Source organism: Apostichopus japonicus, chromosome 21, assembly GCF_037975245.1.
Source record: "Apostichopus japonicus isolate 1M-3 chromosome 21, ASM3797524v1, whole genome shotgun sequence".
Classification (NCBI taxonomy): domain Eukaryota; kingdom Metazoa; phylum Echinodermata; class Holothuroidea; order Aspidochirotida; family Stichopodidae; genus Apostichopus; species Apostichopus japonicus.
Genome location: NC_092581.1, coordinates 8,632,364 through 8,657,095, shown reverse-complemented (window position 1 = coordinate 8,657,095; position 24,732 = coordinate 8,632,364). Strand labels below are relative to the sequence as shown.

The 24,732-nt window shown below is 38.8% G+C and overlaps 1 long non-coding RNA gene across 1 annotated transcript; it reads left to right on the top strand.

The window, feature by feature from the left end:
- The first annotated feature begins 565 nt into the window (after positions 1-565).
- Positions 566-4,656, top strand: LOC139962637 (uncharacterized). Its single transcript, XR_011791283.1, has 2 exons — positions 566-2,300; positions 2,915-4,656. It is a non-coding gene; the product is annotated as an uncharacterized lncRNA (long non-coding RNA).
- The last annotated feature ends 20,076 nt before the right edge of the window (positions 4,657-24,732 follow it).

The window sequence follows — 24,732 nt, the reverse complement described above, 5'->3', positions numbered from 1 at the left end:
ACTACCAAGGAAAAATCCAAATCACTCAACTGTATGTGTTTTTCATATGTGTAGTTCCTCAGAAATGTTATGATCTCAAAATATTTAAGGTTCTGTGCTTATGCACCGTACAATTGAGCAGAATTTGACCACAAAATGTCTGCCGTGTCAAGTTCTTTCATACCCCTAAATTGACACATCCATCGATAAGCTAACTGTAGTGTAGGCCTTAGTATACATCCATTGACTTTAGATGCTATTTGCTATGCTCTGAGCCTCTAAGCTCAGACAGGTCAGGTCCCAGAGAGAAGTGTTATCATATTGAGCTAATGTTGGTTATTTTTAGGGTGTAAGATTTCCAAATGCCCCAAAAACGTGCAAAACTGGGGGGGGGGGGAGGGTGTTTAAAGCTTAACAAATACCACAATTTGGTCAGCAAATAGCTGAAATGGATTCAAACTCATGAAATATGTAATTCTACTTGACTGAAAAAAAAGTTTAGGTGGCCTGCTCTATCGTTGCTAGTAATAATTGAAGATGCGTCAATTACGGGGGTGCGTCAATTATGAAGCCTTTACTATACTACTAGTAGCATGGTGGGCTCATAATTGATGCACTTAAGGATTTGATCAACGATGTCTATCAAGGAAAAAACCAAATCACTCAACTGTATGTGTTTTTCATATGTGTAGTTCCTCAGAAATGTTATGATCTCAAAATATTTAAGGTTCTGTGCTTATGCACCGTACAATTGAGCAGAATTTGACCACAAAATGTCTGCCGTGTCAAGTTCTTTCATACCCCTAAATTGACACATCCTTCGATAAACTAACTGTACTGTAGGCCTTAGTATACATCCATTGACTTTAGATACTGATTGTTATGCTCTGAGCCTCTAAGCTCAGACAGGTCAGGTCCCAGAGAGAGGTTTTATCATACTGAGGTATTGTTGGTTACTTTTAGGGTGTAAGATTTCCAAATGCAAAAAAAATGTGCAAAACTGGGGGGAAGGTGTTAAAAGCTTAAAAAATACCACAATTTGGTCAGCAAATAGCTGAAATGGATTCAAACTCATGAAATATGTAATTCTACGTGACTGCAAAATGTTTAGGTGGCCTGCTGTATCGTTGCTAGTAATAATTGAAGATGCGTCAATTACGGGGGTGCGTCAATTATGAAGCTTTTACTATACTACTAGGCGTAACTGTATTTTAGGAATGTAACTGTGTTAGCCTTACTTAGGCCTGCAAACTGTACTGCCAGTGTCATGCACGGCAATTCACTCTGGTATTTTAATAATTATTAGTACCCTAGGGCCTAGGATCAATACTTAGCTTTGTACTGGTGGATCCAAGGGGGAGGTGTGTCGTGCTTACCCAAAGGCGATTCACAATATGTCTAATGCCCCATTGTTTGTCCTATATGTGCACTGTATAACAATGTGCAGCGTATTGTCTGCAATTTTGAAAAATATAATATTATTACCAAGTACTCACTCCACATGTTCTTCAGCACTAGGCTATATTGTACGTATTTCATGGACTTTTGTGGATGAAATTGGCAGCCCTCAGTTTGTAATGACTTTGTTAGCTGCAGTGATTGAGATCCTTGTTTGGACAAGGTGTTGTGCTATTTTAATAAATTGTGACAGGTGATCAGCATGAGATCCAAGAGAACTTCATATGTCATTCAAAAGCATGACTATCCAGTCTGGCCTTAATCTTTCAAAAGATGGTTTACTGACAACACACCCTGGCAGTAGATGTCAATGATCATTAACATGCTGATAAAAAAGGATAGTACTGGCAGTAGAAGCACAACCAAAAACATTGGAAAGGAAAGTAAAGCTGCACTCAAAGACACACAAAATATTTTGCATGGTTCCATGACTGGTCTATGAAAGTTGCCATCATGATAAATAACAGTATGTCCATGATGGATGCCGCCTATGGACAAAGACTCTGGAGCGAAATGTTGTTATTCCATATTTAATGGAGTGGCACCTGGTTAATGGAGAGCAAGCACAGTGTATGTAAAATACTGGTGTAAGTCTGAGCAACTGGATATTTGAAAGACTCTCCCATATTGGAATGTAACTTTTAGCTCGAACCAGCTATGCCACTTGATATATTGTGACTCAGCATCTTCACTCTGTCAATCTATCTAGCTGTTATCCATTTGTTATTCATCTTTCTACAGTACCTTTTTGAAGTAACTACTGAATGGGCGGTGTGAAAACCCCTCATAGCACTGCAACTGTATGACAGCCTTTGGCTTAGCCATCCTTTACCAACTTTAAACCCTGCAGTCTTGTGTTTGAGGCAAGTGGGATTGCTTGACAAAAGATTGAACTATTAAGTTATGTAGACAGCTCAAAATTGGCAAAATGCAATTAGCTTCCTACTCATATTAACATGTAATAGATGCCAGTTTCAGGGTTTGCAAATCACTCAATCTTTTGGTACACTGTATATGACCAGTTTACAGTGGTAACTTATCAGTAGTATTAAAAAAGCTATACATATTTAGGGTTAAAATTTCACAACTTGAATGTGGTTTTAATGGATTAGCTGTATTACATTTATCTATGGTTGTTTAAGTGCTCTGGAAACTCTTTTTGTGATGGATTTTTGTGAAAGTTGGATGCAATTTCCTCTGCAAGGTCACAATTGCAACCAAGCATTTCTCTGGCAACTAGAAATGTTCATCCTCTCCGTTTAGTCACTGGGCCGGTGTTCGTTCAATCATCTGTTGGCAAAATAATTAGACATTGCATGAGAAGAAATTCAATAATTTTACCTATGGCAGTGAGCAAAACTTTTGCCAAAAGTGTGCAAAACTGGCAAATACTTCACACAAAATACCTGACATTACACTCACATTTTCATGCATATTATGTTGAAACTTTTTATCTTTTCATTCTATTTATGTCAAGAGACATGCTGAAGGGCATAAGAAGCCTCATAGAGAAAGTTTCATGAGTGCAGTAGTAGCAGAAAGACATGACAGTAATCACATGGAGACTGATTTGGCTGGACATTCCAACTGAAAATAATAATTTAGTTTTATCAATTTATATGTCTTTCACCAGCCATGATTGCTAATAATGAAAGCATACTGTGCATACCTGAGAAGGCAATGGGTTGGGAGGAGGCATATTTCTTGGTCTTGCAGGTTTATGTGTATGTAGTTGTTTAAAGCTGCAGTATGGTATAATGCAGTTGAACCTCATATTGTGATAAGTTAAATACTGTCCTTGGATACAGTTAGTATTTTACCTTTGCAGACATTCTTAGATGTTTACTCCTTTAGGTACTGTAAAACTTCATAGGATCAAGCTAATGATCCCAATAACTATAAAAAGCAACTCAATGTTATTATTGATCACAATTCAAGTCAATTGAGAAAGCACTGTATGCAAGCAGAATAACAATTGGAATGGTTGTTCAATGATGATAAAAAAAAGGGGTGTGGCAGAAAAGGTTTGTAGGTATACAGTATTTGCTCATGTTACTATCATAATTATCATATTTCTGCCACCTAATCATACAGTTAATCAAGAAGAATTTTATATTAGTGACTAATAATTAGTAAACAATGTTAAAATAGATAATAAATCTTACCATTAAAACGCTATAGAATTATGCCCTTTGCAAATCACAGGTGACATATGTTCTGTTCATTTATTGACAGATCTATTTAGTCTAAAAAGATTCTTTTCACTGTGAAAAGGTATTTGTTGTGGCATGAAATAGTTATCCTTCAGCAGGGTTCATATAATGTTATTTTCTGAACATTGCAGCAAATGAACCCACCCATTGTATGTTAAACATTCTGTGGTTTCAGTCAGTCTTGACAGTCAATTAACATTTCCTTGCTGTCAAGGAAGTATGCAATTACCTCTTTGTTTAATTAACAAGAAATATCATGTTGCATTGTGCCTGGATCAAACACAACAGCAAACTTAAATTTATGTGCATTTTGTGTATGGCATTTTGTAGTTTTGGTTTCTTGCTGAAAGCTTTGTAGTCAGGTCGGTGTGTCTGCGTGTATGTGTATGTGTGTGACACTTAAGTTTGTATGCACGATAACTCAACAAGGGCTATGATTGATCAATGCTATATTTGGTGGGTGGGTGGTCCATAATTAGTTGATAAAAATATTGATTTTGGTGCTCATACCATGAATATTAATGAGGTCACAGGGTTAAACCTACAGTAGACAACCATAAGTCACAGTTTCATCAAAGGTGAGTGTGTTATTGATAGGTAGCTTACACATGGCGATATGTGTTAAAATGGATAACGTGTGTATTTATGAGGAGGTGTGGCTTTGTAAGGCAATTGTTGATCTTGCTTCATCATTACATTCTTGGAGTGTTCCCTGTTAATCAATGAGCAGCAGCAGGAACCATGAAATGTTTTCATTCTGGTTGACAGTACCTTGCTATGCCAAATGTATCTTGGAAATACCATAGCTGTTTGTGTTTCATATGTAAGAAAGTATGTGCTTATTTCTACTTACTATCTAGTTGCTGGGAAAAGCAGCGATTTGTTTTGTTATTCTAGTGATATCATAGCATATTTGTGGTGAATAAATGCAATACTTTAATCTGGTGACATTGCAACAAGAGGACTGTACTTGGTGATTTCAATAAACTCAAGTCGCAATTGATAATGGTATTTTATTGTTTATTTCATTAACTATTATTGACAGATGAATGAAAATCCCCATTCTTGACATTTTTATTATTACAGAAGTGACTGAAATCTTGTCATGGTGCTCTCTAGCATAAAATAATTTAAAATTATTAAATGAACCCAATTGCCTGTGATGCTATAACATCATTTGATGTTGTAACAACTATGTCAAAAAGCTATTGCATTCTTTGGACACGGTCACTAGCAAACCATGATGCTGTCACATTGAACATTCAGACAAGATGACAAACAATTCAGTCTGCTACAATCCGAAATCCTGATTGCTAAATGAGTGCTAAATTAGATTAAAGGGATTGATGCCACGGCATGAAACAAGGAAAGTCGAAGACTAGGTGTGATGAAGAAGAAGTTGTACTTTACTTTTTTTGTGAAGGAAAAGAAAACTTACATATTGATCTTTGAAGTGTTAACACTGGGAAGGTGTGGGGGTGGGGGGGGGTGGGGTCCATTGCAACCAGCCTTCACACTAACTCCGTCAGCATGTGTACCGCACATACTGAGCAGAACATTTTGGGTGTGTCTCTCCCCCCCCCCCCACCATGACTATCTCTCTAGGGAGGCTGATTTATGTATAACATTCACACTTTGCCCCCTCCCCCATACCCAAGTGGTTTCGTTGGGAAATCTCGGAAAGTTGCACCTACAACAGCACTCCTAATGCTAAACAACAGCCCGATCATTTAAGTTTGGAAAAGGCAATGGTCAGGCAAAACTCTTCTTCGCACCAACATCATGCAGTATACTACTGGCAAGGGGAGTGGGGGGGGGGCTCAATAACCTCTCATAGGTTGGTCTGATAGGATGAAACATCTCAACACGTTAAGGCTTCGAGCTTTGATAAATGACAGGTTATGTATCTTGCATTAATGCAAACAAAGAGGTATACATGGCTCTGAATGTAAGTAGAACATAAATAAACTCTAAATGTAACCTAACAAGAGCGCCCTCCGTTAATGTTAATATAAGTGTTCTTTGGCCACATTCGCTTGCCATTTTAACCACGAGACATTATAAATCGGGCAAAGACTATAAACAATAGTGAGTCCCATCTGTGGTAAGTTGTACCAACAACATAAGTTCTAAGTCAACGTGGCCTCCCACTGTGGCGTAGCTAACATTCAATTGTTAGAGGGGGGCAAGATTTTCTTAAGGGGGGAAACCCCGTGATGGTTGATGGTAGGAATTACCAAGAAATATATGTATTAACGGGCACCTCGTCTGCACAAATACACATCCAATGGTTCAGTGGAACATGACACACTTTCACTTAATTTACCTCTATTGCAGAGACAGTCGTCGTGGTTTCTGCATAATTCCGCACATTATGAAAAGGATACAATGAATAAATTAGCTACTCTAATTCACTAGGCCTACATGCCCAGATTTCCACACAAACAAGTTTCACTAGGCCTATTGGGCCTATACGTGCAGTGAAAATTCTCCACAAGTGGCATCATAAGTCGCTGAAAATACACATGGGTTGCTACCTTTAGTTTGTATAGGTTATACAACCGGCCAAATTATTGGCGATTATTCTGTAGGACGATATTGATCAACGGTCTCCGTATGTGGGTATGATGAAGGCCCAAAATGTTTAATATCTCGGTCTAATTTCCAAGTTCTGACCTTACATGAAGTATGAACATGAGCCCTGAGGTATGAATACTTTTGATTAGAACTCGAAAAAATGTAAAAAGAAGTATTTTGAATACATCACTGGATTTCATTAAGGGGGGGGGGGGGCGCAAGACTGTAGCACAAAGCAAATTTGAAAGAAAAAAATCTGGCTCTCTCTAGTTACGCCACTGGCCTCCCCTAGCTGTATAGACTCGGAATGATATCATAATTATCTACCCTTTCATTCTCCTCTCACTCTCTACAATAATGCATGTGATCGTCCTGATCATTGCATCAATGGACCCAGTGAGTCCAATTCTAGGGCAAACAGTATTTTTATCGATTTTTATGACGTTATATTGTGGAGCGGTATTTGGCGCCAATGTAAACTTTGCCCGACTGGCTTGAAATTCTATATTTAAATATTAAAAACAAAGCTCATTTTTTCAATGTCATTTCGATTGCCTCCGACCTCTGGTCACTTTCTTATTATATTTTTTACAATTTTTTATGTCTTTTTTAACATGCCGCCTTTTATTCAAGTAGAAAAGAAAAGATATGAAACGTAAGAAGTAAGAGAAAGTGTCATGCTGTATATACGCCACAAATTATTATGCCATTGCATGTTGCATTTCCGACTTAGTGACGTTCACGACTACATCACATCCGCTTGGAGTTGAAAGACGGGAAAATCGGGATTTAATTTTCAAAACGTACCTTTGCAATTAGCTTTCAAGGTAATTATAAGTTTCAAGTTGACAGATCTTTCCAGAGCTGTGGGGTTTGCCTTAGAAAGTATTCTTATGAAGCGCCCTCACATGGAGAGCAACTTACACTGAGCTAATACATGGATATCACGTGAAGGCATCGCTCTGCCATAATATGCATTCGGAGGTTCAGCTTCAATTCCCAGGGGCGGATCCAGGATTTTGAGAAAGGTGGGGGCCGACATCCCGATGGTAGCACTTTAGTGATCTGCGTCCTGGGGGAGGGGTCTAGGGGGAGGGGTTGCCCCCCCCCCCCCTTGGAAATTTTTGGTTAATTGTGAGTGCTTAGATGCAAAATGGTGAAACATTTCGCAAAAAACTAGAAAAACCAGAAACGTTGCAGACACGCTTTTTTGTGCACATATTTTTTCTCGATAGACACATATTTAACAACGCTCAACAGTGCATGTACAATGGATACACTATTATTGCGTCGATTCGTTTTTTTCTTTTGCGCGAAAATTATGACACCAGATTCACCCCAAGAAAAAACATAAAACAAGATATATTCAATGAGATAATTATGATATACTTATTAATTAAAGGGGGTGTAGGCGGTTTTACACTATCTAACGCAACGTAGTCGCCAAGAACCTGAAGTATTTTTAAGGGAGGGCCCGATATTAAGCGGAAACGGATCACCGACCGAAAAAATATCGGAATTTGTGGACTATTTCTTGCTTCCTATTGTATTAAAACAAAGCACCTATGTGAAAGACACAAATCACATTCTGAAATTTGTGGAAGCCACCCCGTTACCAAAAGCAGTAGTACTTGCTACACTCGATGTCGTCGCCATGTATACCAATACTCCCCAAGAGGAGGCATTAGATATATGTCAAGAAGTCTATGAAAAGGCGGAAAAAAGCGAATATGGAATAAATAAAATATCTTCCATATCCATGCGCACACTAATTGAACTTATTTTAACAAGAAACTGTTTCGAGTTCAATAACCAATTCTATCTACAAAAGATCGGTTGCGCCATGGGTAGCCAAGCCTCCCCGGAAATCTGTGATATCGTCATGCATAAACTGGAAAACCAGATTATACCGACAGATAATAAAATCTTAAAATGGCTCCGCTATAGAGAAGAACTTCTATTGCTTTACGACGGTTCACCTCAGGAACTTGAACAACTAGTAAACAAATTGAATGAAATTCACCGCTTCTTAAAGTTTACGGTAGAAATATTACACACCGCGGTAACATACCTAGATTTGAAAATCTTGAAAGGTCCAAGGTTTGAAACCAATGGGTTATTAGACACCAAAGTCTACACCGAACCCACGGAAACCTTCCAATACTTCGACAGAAACTCTGCACACCCACTTGCCACTTTTAAAGGCTCAGGGGAAGTCTTACGATACGCACGTCTATGTAACAATGAGACTGATTTCTTACAGAAAAGAATGCGTTCACAGAGAAACTGTTACTCGTAACTATAAGAAAGAGGAAATTGCCTCAGCCACAAAAAGGCATAAAATTTGAAAACCGTGGGCAATACCTCACTACCAAACCTAAACAAAAGGAACCACCAATGGTGTTCAAGCTTACCTATACACCCCATATCAAAACCACGCATTTAAAAAATGTTCTTTGAAACATTGGCACTTAATCTCGCAACACGCAGACAGGGGCGTAGCGAAGGTTGTTGTTGTTGGGGGGGGGGGGGGGTGTGGAGGATTTGATTTGCCGACGGATCTGGAAGTGGTGACTGAAATGGGGGAGGGGTCTAAGGGGAGGGGGTGTCGACCTCCCCTTTGGAAAATTTTTAGTTTTGAAACGTCCTTAGATGCAATCTGGTGCATATTGTAAGTCAAATTTGGCACCGTAGAATTTCCATTTCGATATTATTTTTATGGCAGTCGGCAGAAGAAGAATTAATTGGGACCAATTATAGAACTGTGTTTTCTCTTTCACCGATCGTTGAAATAGTGAAACTTTGTGATGAAAATGTTCAGAAAACTTTCCGGTAATGAGAAATAACAACATTCATTGATATACAAGCGAGAAACCTTAAAACTTGTGTACAATTCGTGAGCCGTGTCCTTAAGTTTTCCACGGAGAACGAATGACATCTGCGATGACGTCATTCTGAACAGAGGTTAATAACAACACGATAGCACGACTCATGGGCTGCGGCCTATACGGAAGCCTTTAATTCCATTTCTTTCACTGAGTTGCCGGCGATTCTGGCACTCGTCTAGCTGAGCCTGGCTACAGTAGCTATACTGACGGTCGTGACATTATCAGTTATTTGCCGAGAAGTTTTTAACTTGCAGACGTCGGGTGACTGGATTGGTGAATGAGTTTATCAGATGAAGAACTGGAAAATCGAAATAACCGATAAAGAAGCTCCCGTTCTCCTTTTCTCTATTCAGCTTTCCTTCTTTCTTCCCCTTCCGCTCTCTTCACCTTTTCTCCTTTTGCCGACAGACCCAAAATTTGCCGACAGCGACCAAATTATTGGGGGGTGTGACACCCCCACACCCCCCGCTCGCTACGCCCCTGCACGCGGAATTATCCAAACTGTTTCCAAAAGAACCGATTCTAGCCTACAAAAATGGACTTATAGCTGCACTATGAGTCCATAAAGCTCGTGCACAGAAAATAGATGCATTCTGAGAACGAGACGCCCAGGCCGAATATAAAATATTCAAAGGCTACTACTGATGAAGCTCCTCCTATAAAGTTTGAGAGCAGAAACCGGTCTAGTTGGTCATAAGAACCTACACTAGTCTCTCCTACTATTAACAGTACACTCAATTCACCTAATAGGTGCAATTATGTTTCAACACGAGGAGCATGCTATAAGTTCATGTTCCTCGGGCCCTCCCTTAAAAATACTTCAGGTTCTTGGCGACTACGTTGCGTTAGATAGTGTAAAACCGCCTACACCCCCTTTCATTCAGATAATTATGATAAACTTGCTAACTGTGCATTGATTTTCCCTGACAGTAATAGTCAGCACTATAGTACTGAGCCGTATGTAATTAATACGTGATGTCGCTCAGGCCTGATAATTGCCTTAGTTTCAAATTTGGAATAAAAACGATCGCGTTTCAGGGAAGAGCAGCTGGATATATATTAGGCTTTTCTTTCACCAAGTTATGCCTATTAGGAATTTGAAGTACTCCCACATAAAAAAAACACGCAACTGATTTCCAAAAAAGGGGGGGGCCGGGGCCGGGGCCGGGGCCGGGTCGGCCCCCCTGGATCCGCCCCTGATTCCTATAGACCTCTTCATTTAGACACCATTAATAATCAGGCTAACCTTAATGGTAAACCTATAGGGTGAGGATTAACGCCATAATTGTTTGGAAAATTCTTTTCGAGGTCGTAAACCTTTCCACTTAATGCCGCACATATAAATTTTAGTTCCAACCAAGGTTTTGACTTTCTTAAGACTTTAATATTTTGGACATGCCATTCTCCTGTGATTCTGTGACGTTATCACACTCGTTTGGAAGGTGGGGAAGTTTTCCATAGAACTATTAGTTCTGTAAGTTTCTTCCGATTTTTAGCCTCAGTTTGAAAATATGGCCAGTTGAGCACTTTAACCAATTTTAACTTTTAAACCAGAAATGGTATGAGCATCCGTCTCGAATATGTTTGGGAACTAGTGACCCAATAAGCCATAAAATTAGAAGATCGGACCCTCCCCCCTTCAAAGACCCCCCCCCCCCACTCTTACGGAATAAGTTGAGAAAACAGGTGTATTGGACTATAGAGGCTACAAAACATGTGCATTATTGTGTATGATCATGTGAAGGTGTAGAAGCACTCCTTCCTTCCGCAAATTGTTCTCATCTGTTATTGGTGTATTTCGAATCAGCCTGCTGAACTTTGGTCCGGTAGTAAGCTATTCAAACATCTTACATCACTGCTCATTTATTAGCCGTGCTGCTGGGGTATTTTTCTTTAGTATTCACTTTTCTTAAAGGATGAGTACATCATTTACAAAAGGGCAATGAGCAGCCTAGTAATGAGCAAATAAGAAACCAGAAAGTCAAAGATTTAGTGATTCCTTGCCCATAGGAGAAATTTTGATAGGGCTTTGATTTCAACTTGAGAGATTTGGATATATCATTTTTGTAGGTTATTCACAGTTTGGGCTGTATTGACCTTCACCAAAACAATAGGTTCTTTAATTGATATTGATCATCGACATACCAAGTATATCTTATTGCTTACTACAAAGATACTGGCCAGAGAGAACCTACAGGAACTCAGCAACTTACGCGAAATGCAGCTCCTATACCGGTTTCATTGCGACACTTTTGTAGGGATGCCTGATCCGGACGACGAAATGATATATGCTTGCGCATCATCATCGTAGGGCAGAAACATGTATGTGATGACAGTATGGTCGATGTTGGGTACCGTATAATGTGTTTTCTGAAAACTACTTCTCTTGACCTCAAAGGAAATTTGACACGCATGAAATTAAACAGCGATTTTGTTCTCACCAAAGGCAATCTACGTGCATTGTTTTTACATTAACGGATTTTCACTTTTAGAGTAATTTTTTACAAGTTTTTCAGACTTTCACCTCTGCTGACCCCAAATGATTGTTGACCTGTGTCCAATATAATAGGGATCTTCTACCCAATATGGGCCATCTACATACTAAGTATGAAATCCTTCCAAGTTACCCCACCTATAAGATATTGTGTTTACAAGCAGTTTAAGAGGTTTTTAGTTTGACCTCTGGTGACCTCAAATGACCTTTGACCTCCACCAAAAACAATAGCAGTCTTTTTCCTAATATGGGTTACCCACATGTAGAGTATGAGTTAAATACAAGCTTCAATTATTGAGATATCGTGTTTACAAGAAAGTGTCACATACACACACACGCAAATACACACGAACCCACACAATCACCATCGCATTGATTTCTTCAGCTTTTGGCAAGGAATCAAAAAGAGGCCTGTTTCTGGATATAAAGCCCCAGAGAACTACATCAACTGAAATACGTGACTTTTCTATTTTATTCTTTTTATTTCAAACCAAAAATATAGTATAAATGTAAAAATACGCGAGGTACACAAAATATGACTATATAGGTTAAGAGAAAAGATGTGATAAGGAGCTTGAAATAAACTTGATTGAAATGTACTGTAAAAGTCATTACAATCCCAGCTGCCTATACCACTCCACCCCCTCCGAAGACTTAATAATAGTAATAATGATGACAACGACGACGATGATTTTCTAATAATAATAATAATCATGATAACGATGATGATGACGATAATAATAGTAACAGCAACAATAATAATAAGAATGATGATAATGACAATAATAATAATAGTAATCATAGTAACAACAACATCAATAATAATAATAATAATAATAACAATAATAATGATGAGGATGAAAGTAATTATAGTAAAAACAACAACAATAATAATAATAACAACAATAAGAATGATGAATAATAATAATAATAATTAAAGGCATTTATACATTAAGTTGCCCATGGATTGGTGTACCTGAAACTCTCGACCCGCCCACCCACCCCACCTCACCCCTCAGCAACTGTTTCCATCGTCGAGGCATTTCAAGTAACACACTTTGCATTGAATTGGTGCCTTCATGAATAAAATGTAGTAAATAAACAAATAGTTAGGAAGCAAATACAATATATTTCGTAGATTTCAGGAAGTTAAAAAAAATCAACAACTGTTCATTGCTTTCTGCAGATTATTTCTCATGTTTTTGCTTTGCCATGACTCCTGCTTCAAGGTGTCCTGGGTATTACAGGGTTTAACACAAAGTCAATGAGATAAACACAATCATTTCACATACTGAGAGGTGTCTTGTACTTACTGCATTGGTCAGGAGAGAAAACCCATAGGTTACCTTCATGTTTAAAGTTAAGTCTCTATTTTTCCATTTCTTCTTTGTTTTAAATGATTTGCTTGTAACCCTATGAAGAATATTGTTTCCCAGAAGACATACTGTGTTTATGCTTCTAATTGGCAACACCTCTCAGTTTTAGTCAGATACCCCCACCCCCTCAACCTCCACCCTAAAGTACTACAAAGTTCTGACTGACAGGTGGCGGTTCCCAGTGTCAGCCACTATAGAATAACAATACTTGTCCATACTTTTGGGGGTATTTTGGCACAGAGATTAGTCAAAATTTTGGCCTTAAAGGTAGTCAGTATAGGTCCCAAATTATAGCATGCTATAACTGCTAGAAGGTTTCAAAAAGTACTTTCCTGGAGGTCTTTACTATACAAACTGTTCTAAGAAATTGTTAAGGAACACACAAGATGACTAAATGCCCCAGTTAGGAAATTTCCTCAAAGTTTTGTAATAAAAAAAAGATTAATAATTTTGACCAAAGGTGACCATATTTGAATATCTAGCATATTTGGGGCCATTATAGCATACCTTTAAGAGGAACCCCACCTGGAATTAGTGATTTACTTGAAACACTCTCAATGCATATCTACTTTCTTTACCGGGCCTCTGTATTGCATAAACATTTTACTCATTAACTTTTTCATAAAGAAATTCCAAGAGACCTTTACATAGCCACAGGAACAGTGATACCAATTTATGTGTTCATTATGCTGTCCCCAATTCCCACCCCACTCACTTCCTCACATATTCAGGGGCGTATCCAGGATTTTCCAAAAGGGGGGGGGGCGCCAGGCATGAATGATCGCCGTCCTGGGGGATGGGTCTAAGGGGAGGGGTGTACAGTTTTTGCTTTCGAAGAAGGGCTGAAATGCAAAATGGTGTCATATGCATGGGCGGCGATCCGTACTTCCGAGTGGGGGGGGGGGGGGATATGACCTTGTTGACTATCTAAGCGTAGCGCCACCATGAGTTGGCGCGAAGCGTACAAGAAAATTTTAGGATTAACAAACCCTCTAGATGGCCGGAAACGGCACTTCCCGAGGTTTCCAAGCGGCATATACCCAACTTTAAAATAGGGATGTCATGTCCGAAATATCTCATAATCAGGATCCAAAATACTTTTTTTTTTAATTTCGGGTGTTATTTTGGGAAAATTGCCCCTGTCAATCTTGTTTCAGGCGCAACGTTAGAATGTTCGAGAGCTCTGTTATATTATTCGATGAAGAAAATGGCCTCATGCAGGCTATTATAGGCCTATACACATGCAATACACAATTACACATAGTTACATTCCTAGGTACCGATTGCTAGGGCATCCAGGTGAAACGTGTATTAAGCATTACCCTGGTTACATGAGATTCTCAGCTGTTCGAGGGAACATGTACGTGTGTAGGCCTACTATAGGGCCTATATGAATACTATGAGGGTGCATATATGTACTATATCAATACCGTGGGCGCAATAATACATTTTGTTGTTATAGGGCCAATGAAGCCTACAGTCAACTATTTTTGCTTTATAAAGACGCTTTATTTGAAAAGATCGCACTGCGTTTATGGTAGGCGAGAAATGAAGCTAAAAAAGTGCCGTACATTAACGAAGATGCATAAATGTAGGCATGAAAATATTCTTATCCCTGGCATTTGGTGGGGGGGGGGGGATATGGTGCATTACATCCCCTCCACCCATTTTCATGGGGGGATATATCCCCCCTCCACCCAGGATCGCCGCCCATGGCCATATGTGATCCATTTTTCGACCTTAATAATAAGCAACATTTCCAGTAAATATGGACACAAAATGCACAATTTAGTATGGCTGGCATGTCATTTAGTGTTTATAGTGATAATACAAACACAATTACCATCTATGTTTCTAAAACTATCATGCCGCCGAACTTCGCCAGAACCTTTTTTTGGCAAACAAAAAATAAAGCATACGGGAGGGGGGGGGGGGGTTGAGCGATCACCGACATCTCACATAAAGGTCGTCATCAATTTTTTTTTTTTTTTTTTTTTTGGTGACGGCCAATAGGGGGGCGCGCGCCTGTTGCGCCCCCCCCCCCCTGGATACGCCCCTGGCGGAGGTCATAGTCGTTTGAGTTCACCAGAAACCATTGTTTACACAATATTTTAACAAGGACAGATATATTAATTATGTTGATGTATCACATTTAGTACAAGAAGCCAGTTGTTGAGGTCAATGGTCATTTCAGGACAGCCTGTGTCATCGTGAATTATTGTTTGTCACATCACACTGCTTTTCACTGTATTACTAAGATCAAAATGACATCTTATGATCACCATTTTATCTTTGTAACCATAACTTTGACACAGCTTTGAACAATGAAAGGATCTAACTGAAATGGAGTTTTATTGTGAGAATTACCCTTTACACACAGTTTCTATATAAATTGCCACTATCGTTTATGCCAAAAAATCTACCATATGACGAATAACAGCTACCAATCAAAGCATTGGCTTCATATGATTTGCTTTAAACAAGAAGATATCAATTGTATGTGTGGCTAAATATGTAAGACTGCATTGACTCCTTACATAAGTGCTCATTCTGGACACTCAAAGAGTAAACTTCAGAAATAAGAGACCTGCCAAGCAAGATAATATACCAAATTGGAATTGGTCTAAAGTCCGAGTGAAGAAAAATGGACTCGAGTACTATAAACGTGTATATTATACATTTCTTTGTGGGTATACTGTACGGGTGGGATCTATATTAAATACGTATTTGTTGCCACTTTGATCAGTTCAGTGGTATTGTTATTGTTTGTTGTGTAGGGCAATCAATCTTGTAATTATACAACAGACACATCCCTACCTGTGATTCATTGATTAACGGTAAACTGTAACTGTAGGTGTTTTTTTTTTTTTAAGTCATGTGATGCAACTTACCAGGTAGAAATAATTAAACACAACAACAATGTGATACACCAAATTTTAACACACTGTGAGTAACAGATGATGAAGCCACAAGTGAAAGTATGAGTTCATGTATAAGAATTCAAAACTATTACAATTTTGGAAGCTAGGAAAGTTTTAAAGAAAATGGTTACACATCTCTAAAAGAGTAATGGCGTGCCGTTATAACAATTCCTCGTTCCTATAAACAGTTAAAAGACATGCCGTTTTAGACAAATCGTAGATATAACCCTTAGTGTCAACGTGTAAATTGTGTAAAAAAGAGTACAACGACTCAGGATTCGGGATTTGATCAGGTTTCCAATAACATGTTTTCGTAATATTTAACAAACACTTTTCAGAATGAATATCTTTCTTTCTTTCTTTTCAAAAAACCACAGCTTCTCAAAAGAACCACAATTTCTTTCAATCCTTTGTACAGATGATTGAATCTGTTTCAAACAAATAAATGATAACAATCAACCGCAAAGTTCAATGTTAACAACACTCCCAATTACAAAGAATTTCATGCTAAAAGTAGTCAATGAAGCGTTTCCAAATTTACTGTGATTTGTTTGGCTAACAGTCCCTACCATTGTCTGCAAACAATTTTGCATTGTCGTGCTCAATAGACACAACGTATTTTGTTTAAATAACCTATTTATATAGCGCATAGAACCGCAAAGTACAAGGTTAACAACACTCCCGTTACAAAGAATTTCATGCTAAAAGTAGTCAATGATGCGTTTCCAAATTTCCTGTGATTTGTTTGGCTAACAGTCCCTACCATTGTCTGCAAACAATTTTGCATTTGTCGTGCTCAATAGACACAACGTATTTTGTTTAAATAACCTATTTATATAGCGCATAGCAGGGGCGTATCCAGGATTTTCCAATAGGGGGGGCGCCAGGCATGAATGATCGCCGTCCTGGGGGATGGGTCTAAGGGGAGGGGTGTACAATTTTTGCTTTCGAAGAAGGGCTGAAATGCAAAATGGTGTCATATGCATGGGCGGCGATCAGTACTTCCGAGTGGGGGGGGGGGGGATATGACCTTGTTGACTATCTAAGCGTAGCGCCATCATGAGTTGGCGCGAAGCGTACAAGAAAATTTTGGGATTAACAAACCCTCTAGATGGCCGGAAACGGCACTTCCCGAGGTTTCCAAGCGGCATATACCCAACTTTAAAATAGGGATGTCATGTCCGAAATTTCTCATATTCAGGATCCAAAATACTTTTTTTTTAAATTTCGGGTGTTATTTTGGGAAAATTGCCCCTGTCAATCTTGTTTCAGGCGCAACGTTAGAATGTTCGAGAGCTCTTTTATATTATTCGATGAAGAAAATGGCCTCATGCAGGCTATTATAGGCCTATAGACATGCAATACACAATTACACATAGTGACATTCCTAGGTACCGATTGCTAGGGCATCCAGGTGAAACGTGTATTAAGCATTACCCTGGTTACATGAGATTCTCAGCTGTTCGAGGGAACATGTACGTGTGTAGGCCTACTATAGGGCCTATATGAATACTATGAGGGTGCATATATGTACTATATCAATACCGTGGGCGCAATAATACATTTTGTTGTTATAGGGCCAATGAAGCCTACAGTCAACTATTTTTGCTTTATAAAGACGCTTTATTTGAAAAGATCGCACTGCGCTTATGGTAGGCGAGAAATGAAGCTAAAAAAGAGCCGTACATTAACGAAGATGCATAAATGTAGGCATGAAAATATTCTTATCCCTGGCATTTGGTGGGGGGGGGGGGATATGGTGCATTACATCCCCTCCACCCATTTTCATGGGGGGATATATCCCCCCTCCACCCAGGATCGCCGCCCATGGCCATATGTGATCCATTTTTCGACCTTAATAATAAGCAACATTTCCAGTAAATATGGACACAAAATGCACAATTTAGTATGGCTGGCATGTCACTTAGTGTTTATAGTGATAATACAAACACAATTACCATCTATGTTTCTAAAACTATTATGCCGCCGAACTTCGCCAGAACCTTTTTTTGGCAAACAAAAAAATAAAGCATACGGGAGGGGGGGGGGGGTTGAGCGATCACCGACATCTCACATAAAGGTCGTCATCAATTTTTTTTTTTTTTTTTTTTTTTGCTAAACTTTTTTTTTTTTTTGGTGACCGCCAATAGGGGGGGGCGCGCGCCTGTTGCGCCCCCCTGGATACGGCCCTGTCATATTGTCATTTTGTAATATATTATCAAGAGATAATTGCTATTGCAGTTGAAGTCTCCTTTTTACTGGACACTGCCTTGATATACCATTCTATATGAGATCAACCTCACCTTCTAGTTTTACAGACACACTCACTATGCACAACATAAACTATACAGTATGTGGATATGAATCCAATTATTCATAAAGTACCTGCACTTTATGAGGTAATGTTCCTCCATAGGCTTATGTATTCTGTGTCCACCACTTTCCATTTACCAGTTTCAGTATTAAACACTTCTGGGGTGGCACAGTGCCCTAAAATGGACAAAAATTAGACAGATAATATGTGAATCAGTGACTAATGCATGTCCTTAATGGAAAACTGGGGAACACAGAATAGCAAATACTAAGTGGGAGAAATTTGGAGAACATTATACAAGATGAACATTGTTCATGATAACTTTATCTGGGGTGGTGAGTTGCAAAGTTAAGCACAAATGGATTACAAGTGAAAATATGGGTTTATTTCCATGCAGTCATCTAATGGTGCTTATGAACACATTGGCTTGACGAGAGGTGCTCAAAAACATCCATTGTTAGCTCAGCCATGACAACATGCTGTAATATTTGCATAGTTCAACAATTTGCACAACTTCGTAGTTTCTGATGAGAAATGTATGCCTATGTGTGTAATAAAAGTTTCTTTTGTTTAAACATATGGGCCTACAGAGCATCCCGGTGGGAAACTGCAGGTCCACTTACTACAGATATTTCCATACACATGGCTAACCAGTTTGCTGAGAGCTGTTCTTCTCTATATATAAATATATATATTAGTTATCTGTTCCAGTAGTTCCAAAGTATGAGATGGCACCATCCAAACATGTTTCCTTCTAACAGTTTTTGTTGTTGTTTAAACTTAAGTTAGCTGACGAGCTAACAACTCATATTGAATCTTTCATTGGAACACCAGTGGATGGTCTATAGTGAAGTCATGATTACATTAAAATTACCCCTACCATTCACATTTGCTGTGTAGAGTGATGGGCAATAGAAAGCGAGATTATCACAGAGAAAATTCCTATGTAGACAATGTGAGGAAATTCAACGAGAGCTTTGCCACTGAAAACTCCTGTAATTCCTTTTGTTACAAGTCTCATGATGGTGCCGAATACTTGACCTTCTTTTTGGAAACTGTTTGGCTGTATGATATCTGTTGATGGAATTGAACCACCTGCTGAATGAATTCTGCATCACCAGAACAGATTATATAATGGCCCAACAAGTTCCAAAAAGAAAGAAATCAATTTGGTCTATGTTTCTAGCACCTGGAATTTAAAAACTGAAGTCCAATTTTGGAATTGAATGTCAAATCGTCCCTCAATACAATTGCCACACATAGGGAATGAAACTTTGGAGAACCATCAGCAGGGGGATGAATGTATGAATATGATGAATCAGTCATGGATGTGGAGTAAATCTTCACTATATTGAGAATACATTGCATCCCACACAGCCCACAGATTTTGAGAAGACTTCATCAGGGAAAGAATAATCTTGTGCAACCTGTAAACATGTTTTTTTGCCGACAATGTTATTAAAGGCCAATCACAATTTACAACGAATATCATATTATAACATGTACAGGCCTATTGAAGTTCAATGAGTTAACACAGTTGGAGACCAAATGTGCATATCAATATCTCAAACAGACCATTGTTTGTCTTCAAATCTACCATAGGCCTATTTCTGAAATATCATGGGGAAATAGGAATAATTAATATCCTCTTGTTTGAACAAAATTAGGACTGGAGAAGAAACATTATACAAAGTGGCTATTCTTACAACTAGTCGTAACAATAATTCCCTTTTACGCATGCGCAGTTGCTTTAACGCAGCTATTACGACTAGGAGTACTATTTTTACGACTAGGTGTAACACTATTTCCCGGTTAGGGGTTGGGTTAGGTTAGGGGTAAGGGTTAGGGTTACCGCTACTACATGCGAAGTTGCTTTATTTACTTTATAGCGCATGAATTCGCCAATGTCGTAAGAATAGTTAGTAAATAATTGTTACAACTAGTCGTAAGAATAGCCACGGCCAACATTATAAAGCCTAGACCAACTTGCCTGGAAGATCTACACGAATCTTCAACACGTCCCTCATCATGAATTCGTTTTCAGATAATTAGGTGCAGATGCTATATGAGCTGTAAACGTTAACATAAACTTAAGTGCTAGGCCTTTGCCTATTTAATTATTATTAGGGCCTAGCCTACTCCAGTCTCACTCTGTGTGTAACTTGAAGTCATATGGACGACTTGTCAAGTAAGCAATAACATTATTCTGTGTAAATCCGACCACTTTTACTTGGTAGTCCTCAACACAGTCACCGGGCACACATGCATTGCGTTCATATCAAAAATAGGAACTGAAAGGCTTCACTTGTTTGGTTGATAAAGTGACTGTAAGTATAGGCCTTGGCTATTACTAACGTAATTCCATGTACACCACTGAAACCGGGGTCGGCATAAGGGCGCAGACATGTTGTTTATCCAGGAAATGCCTGCGATTGGCTGAAACCCTAAATCTTCTCTGAGATCTATTTTGATTGGTGCTAACATTCTGTGACAACGTCGTAGTGAACTTGCCTATTTGCTCACGAAAGTATGAACTCTTGTAAAATAATTCCGCGAATTCCACCGAACAGTAACGTACCGAAGATTTTTTGCTGTTCAGCTGCTTTTACGGGCTTCAATCAAGGCGGAGGGGGGGTGACAGGGGGAGTACAGAGGGTACAACACACATCTATACAAGTTTAAGAGTACAGGTATACGGACAACTGCCTTAATATGGCTCTTCAAAGTCTAAATGAACAATACTGCCTATATTATCTTGCCCATTGTGGTTCTGTTACCATGGTAACGGAAGGTACCATGCACAGAGATCACCAGGGACTTAAAGTATGCAGCTCTAACCCACAAAATGTTAAGCTACTGCCATATCGGGGGTATGGCAGACCTTGTTAGCAATTATAATGTAAACAAAGAGGACCTGGGTGATCACTACTAACAATATTTAACGGCATATTGAATATAAATTGAAATAATGCGCACCATGTTGACACTTAACAAGCCTCAATACAATGTTGTAAACTAGATAGCAGCAAAATATGTACAGTACTCTAGCACATACTAAATACAGAAGAATACTCAACTGCCACGTGAAACCTAAATATTATGGGATTATATTTAGTGAGCATTACGATAGCAAGCTGAACAATAATACAGCAATGTTGCTTGCAAAGGACACAACTTAGATAGTCAAACGATTAATAGAAACACATTCATAAGAGGTTTCAGGGGTAAACGCAATAGAGCAAAATTAGTATTAAAGGGCTTGTAGGCCTACATGGCAATTCAATAAGCCTCAGTCACTCTAATATGTCTAACCTACGAAGCAGTTGCAAGAAATATAAAATAGACGCTTACCTGAATAATCAGAATATACAGTAAGATCTGAAGACATATGAAATAGTCTTCAACTTTCTCTCTTTTGCAGATGAGAGATGCATCCATTGGAGGTAGCTAGGTTTTTAAGCCCTACACATCTTAACTTCACCCTTAGAATTATACTGTGAAGGGTGGCCGATGACCACAAACAGAGAGGAGTTGTTTTGCCCATACAGTTGAGAGAAGCCAGATGCTGCTTCCTAACAGGTATAACAAGGGGTGTCACCACAGAGCACACATTGTGAGCACAGAAATGCTTCAAGGGGGAAGCTCAGAAGTTATCGGAGCCAAGATAATTAATGTGGCCATGACACGAAAATGTCAACGTCCAATCTTTTCGGCAGTCTTAATTTACAGTAGGGTGACAATACTATTTTTCTTCATTTGCCTGATCAATTGTTCTTTAGAAAGGCCCCGACAATAATTAAAAGAAGTAGATGCAGATATTTAATCTTTCGAAAATATTTTATTACCAACATTTCTTTCATTGAAGATGTAGGGCAGTTAAAAATGAAGATGGAAATATAAAAAAACTTAGTAGAACCAGAATGCAAAAGTGCATAGTGGTTTCGATGATGTAACATTCAGCTATTTTCTGCATGAATCTGACGTAATGTATAGTGAGGGTGTAGGACATACTTGATATTAGTAATACAGTGAATAGCAGTGCGATGTGACAAGCAATAAATTCACAATGACACAGGCTGTCCTGAAATGACCATTGACCTCAACAACACATTTCTTGTACTTAATGTGTTAGATACATCGACATACTAAATACGACATCAGTCCTTGTTGAAATATTGTGTAAAACATGGTTTCACAATCTGACCCCTGGTTAACTCAAATAACCATTGACCTGCGCCCACAACATTAAGTCTTCTTGTACTCAATGTGGTACAATTACATACCAAATATGCGATCTGTCCAAGCTTCCCTTACGATATTATGTTTGGGAAGATGTGTTAGTGTGAAGAGACAGGTAAGAGGGGAGTGAAGTATATGTTTGGCATTTGCTGACTTCAAATGACCTTTGACCTCCACCATAAGCAATAGTAGGCTCCTTAAATTTGATATGGTACATCTACAAACCAAATATAAGATCTGTCCTTTCTTGCAATATAATGTTTACAAGGTTGTCACGATTTGTCCCCAAATGACCTACACCCAAAACATTAGGCTTATTGTACTCAATATGGTACGTCTACACACTAAATATGAATTGGTCCTACCTTCCCTTCTGGAGATATAGTGTTTACAAGGTTTTCACAATTTGACCTCTGGTGACCCCAAAAGACCTTTGACCTCCACCATAAACATTTTTCTTGTTGTACACAATGGGGTAAATCTAGACACTAAATATGAGGTTTGCAAAAGCTTCCTTTCTTTAGATATCATTTTTACAAGGTTTTGACAATTTTCCCCTAGTGACCCTAAATGACCTCCACAGAAAAAATAGGCTTCCTGTACTCAATGGGGTACTTCGACACACTAAATATGAGGTCTGCCCAAGCTTCCTTTCTTGAGCTATTGTGTTTACAAGGTTTTCACAATTTGACCCAGGTGACCCTAAATGAACTACACAGAAAACAACTTCCTGTACTCAATGTAGTATTTCTAACCATTAAATATGAGGTTTGACCAGGCTTCCTTTCTTGAGCTATCATGTTAACAAGGATTTAACAATTTGACCCCTAGTTACCCTAACTGAACTTTGACCTCCACAGAAAACAAAAGGCTTGCTGTACTCAATGGGGTACGTCTAAACACTATATATAAGGTCTGCCCATGCTTCCCTTCTTGAGATATCGTGTTTACAATGTTTTCACAATTTGACACCTGGTGATCCCAAATGACCTTTGACCTCCACAGCAAACAATAGACTTACTGTACCCAATGTGGTACTTCTACACATTAAATGAGGTTTGCCTAAGCTTCCTTTCTTGAGCTATCGTGTTAACAAGGTTTTCCCAATTTGACCCCTAGTGACCCTAAATGACCTTGACCTCCACAGAAAACAATAGGCTTCCTGTACTCAATGTGGTACTTCTACACATTAAATATGAGGTTTGCCCAAGGTTCCCTACTTGAGATATGGTGTTTACAAGGTTTCCACATTTTGACACCTGGTGACCCCAAATGACCTTTGACCTCCACAGAAAACAACAGGCTTTTTGTACTCAATGTGGAACATCTACACTCCAAACATGAAGTTGGTCCAACTTTCCTTCTTGAAATATCGTCTTTACAAGCTGGGCGTCACAAAGGCACGCACATACACCCATGCAATTATGAATGCAATTATAAGATTACGATATTCATTGAAACCGAATATGAATATTTGTTTTGGAACTATCACTTGGAGCTGACAATGCAAATGCATATATGAAGAAAATTAGCCTCAGGCTCTAATATGTAAAACCTGAGCAATCCTATAATGGCAAAAAATTACAAGAAGAATGCAAATTAGGCACACAATTCAATGAGGTTAAAACCACAACGTGACTGAATATATTGGAGGCCTTATTCAAGCTGAGAAGCAGGATCCAGAAAGCCTATGCGGTTTGAAGAGCAGGTGTTAAGTAATGAATGCTCCAACATCACAGTCCCACAGTTCGTAAGCTAGTAAATCCAGGATAAAATGGCTTCTGCATCTGAAAGTTACCTACAAGCATCTTAAAGAGAGAATCTGTGTTTTGAGTGTCCAAAAATAGTTCCACAGGAAACACCTCCACAGATACTCTTATAAATTGCCCAATTGGTGAATAAATATGCCTGGGGCCGTGCATCTTGCTGGTAACTCTGAAATGTATGACGGTAATTGTGTGACTCCAGTGAATGTTGTAACTACGTATGTGCATTCACTGCTATAGCCAGAGACCCATCCAGTACCGTACAACTACAGCACTGTATCAATTCTCAATAATGCATGCGAACCCTGCAGCTTTGAGTCAGGAAGAGAGGAACCTCCAGAGAAACAGTGCAACAAAACTTGGCAGAGAAAATTATATATCACAGGTGGAAACTCACAATAGTGTATTAAAAAATTAAACTGAGTTAAAATAATCTAAATAAGGTGAAATTTCGAGAAATACATTCAAATCTCTTGGGCAGGCTCATCAGGTAGTGCAGCGGTATCA